Source organism: Mastomys coucha, unplaced genomic scaffold (assembly GCF_008632895.1).
Source record: "Mastomys coucha isolate ucsf_1 unplaced genomic scaffold, UCSF_Mcou_1 pScaffold23, whole genome shotgun sequence".
Classification (NCBI taxonomy): Eukaryota; Metazoa; Chordata; class Mammalia; order Rodentia; family Muridae; genus Mastomys; species Mastomys coucha.
In genome coordinates this window covers 13,902,190-13,905,146 of record NW_022196906.1, presented here as the reverse complement: position 1 = coordinate 13,905,146, position 2,957 = coordinate 13,902,190, and the positions used below count along the sequence as shown (strand labels likewise).

At 35.3% G+C, this 2,957-nt stretch overlaps 1 pseudogene; it reads right to left on the bottom strand.

Moving 5' to 3' along the window:
- Positions 1 to 976: 976 nt before the first annotated feature.
- LOC116072698 lies at positions 977 to 1,858 on the bottom strand (annotated as a pseudogene).
- Between the last annotated feature and the right edge of the window lie 1,099 nt (positions 1,859 to 2,957).

Sequence of the window (2,957 nt, the reverse complement as noted above, 5' to 3'; positions counted from 1 at the left end):
TTCCTCCCCCTGCTTCAATGAGGGTGCTCCCCCTCCCATCCACCCACAATTGTACACTTAAGTTTATTATGTCATGCTGGTCATTACTGTGGTTGATGACTCTCATAGGATTCATAGTTGGAAGAATTGTTGCTTACTTACATGTATTATAAGCTTGCATAATATCTTTAGGTACTGTGATATTAGAAAAAGATCAATAACCACTAGTTTATCAAACCATCATAATACCTAGTAGAAATCTATAAATAACGTGTCCTTCTACCTACAGGTAAGTGTAGTCTTCATTCCTCATCAAGGAAATGTCTCTTTGCAACCAACAGAGACCATTATAGAAAATCTCTGTCAACCAAATATCAGTCTTGGAGCCCAGGCCCAGTGGACAGGTCTGCAAAACATTCCTAACACTAAGGTTCAGGAAACATTATGAAAGAAGAGAAGAAAAGAATATGAAGGGAAAAGTATCAGATACTCTGAGATTGTGCTATATCTCCTGCTAATATCACAAGCTACACCCACAAAGTCACTCTAACATTACTGGCTAAGTCATGTTAGATAAAAATAGATAACAGGAGTAAGCATGAAATCACCTATAGTAAATGATAATAACACAACTGAAACAATAACGACATTGATGTTAGTATTTTTATAACATATTCTTTAGGGAAAACAAGAATACCCTCAAATTAAGGTGACTTCTAAAATAATTTAGGATTAATTCCTCTGAACTGATAACCCATAATTCACATCAAATTTAAAATGTTAAAAAAATACCACAAGAACAACTGTAAATTTTAAATGCTATATGTAGGGAATTAAGATATTTTTGTAAAAAAAAACAGTACACAAATGGAGTTACATATGCTATCAGAATAGTGTAAAATAAATATGATTTATGATATAAAATGACTCAGGAGAAGCACATTTATATTATTTTCCTTACAATTCTCAGTATGAACTTAGTCCTGATGTCATTTATCTATGATGAACAAGAGGCTAATCTGTCAAAAAGTTTCCCAAGGGAACCTTTCATATCCTTGTTTCTCAGGCTATAGATGAAAGGGTTCAACATGGGGCTAATCACAGTATATGTCAATGAAACAATTATTCTTCTCTTGGGAGAATGTTTTATAGAAGAGCTGAAGTAAACTCCAAGTTCTGACCCATAGAACAAAGAGACCACACAGAAGTGAGACTCACAAGTAGAAAATATACTTATTCACAGTATAGGACATTCTTAATAAGGATGAGACAATCTGTGAGTAAGACATAAGGATTCCTGTCATAGGAATCACAATTAGTAGGGAAGTTTTAACGTATGTAAATACATTATTGATGTGTCAGAGTTGGATACCTTGAGAACTTGATCCAGTTCACAGAAGAAATGTGGTATTTGAGTACCTCTTGAGAAGTTCAGTTCATTCATCAATAGAATATGAATCAGGGAGATCCAGAACATGATGATCCAAAGTATGAGAACCAGAAAGGTACACAACTGATGGTTCATGATAACAGTGTAGCTGAGAGGTGACAGATGGCTACAAAGCAATTGTAGGCCATTAAAGTAAGTAAAAAAAAACCTATCCATTCCAGCAAAAGTATTAAAAAATATATGCCTGTATAAGGCATTCTATGTAGGAGATGTCTTTTCTTTGTGACTGCATGTTCACCAGCATCTTTGGCATTGTGGTTGAGATGGAACAGGTATCAATAAAGGACAGATTGGAGAGGAAGAAGTACATGGGGTGATGGAGATGTGAGTCGGAGCTGACAGCCAGGATGATGTGCAAGTTTCTACGTACTGTGACCAGGTACATGGACAAGAATGGTCCAAGGAGAAGGGATTGCAGTTCAGGATCATCTGAGAGACCCAGAAATTCTGATATCAGTGTGTTGTTCTCTGGTTCCACGTAACTTTTATATCTACTAAAGATAAGGTAAGGATAATTTTCAAATAATATCCACTGCCATGCCACAAAATGATCCTTGAAAACATATATTTCATTCTGACAATGACTGCCATTTAATTAAGCAAATTATTTCTTTACTATTTTTAAATGTATGCAATTATTCTTATTTTTATTGCAGCAACCTCTCTCTCCTTTATCACCCTTAACTGCTGTTAATAGAATTTTTATGTATAAATCTACATAGATAATTATCCTTTAAGAAAATCAAACATTTGAAGTAAATTATGTCCCTTTCTTTATAACTATAATACTTTATTTCTAATGGCTTAATAATATTCACTACATGACATTTTCTGCTATAATCTCCAGGGGTATTTTCTCTGAGCCCTTAGTAGTTTTCTGTCTTCATGATGATTGCCATTATTACATTTGATATTTAAAAATGGGTATTGGTTCTATTATTAGACTATTATTGTTCATATTAATCTACTATCTTATAATTATTTTGAGTACACAAAATTCTAAATGTAAATAATCAAGTGTGATTTAGAAATTGAACTGTTTGTCATGTTTCTTTAACATATTTTTGATTTATTCATTAACGTGTCTAAACTTGAGACAATTATGGCAATTATTATATCTGTGAGATATAATTATCATTAAGAATACTCTGGGATGCCCATGCTACACTCCATAGACCCAAGGAAGCAGGAAATAAAGGAGGGCAGAATAGAGGATGATTGAGTCTCACTTGGAAGAGGTTATGGAATACAGATGGAGGGAGGGATCTGGGTGAAGGAGAGGATTAGAAGGGCATTGGGGTTTTGGATCAAGTCTGAAGAGGGGCACTGCAGATAGCCAGATGACCATGACTATGAATGGAAATCTGCAGCTGCCAGGAGGGAGGTAAGAGCCATCTCCATGAAGAGACAGAGATCTAAGCTAGAGGAGGCCCCCAATAATCTACGGGGGTATCCATAGCTATGACTCACAGCATTGTGGATATGGAACCTAAAGACGGTGCCTCTTGTGGCCACGCATGATCTTTGG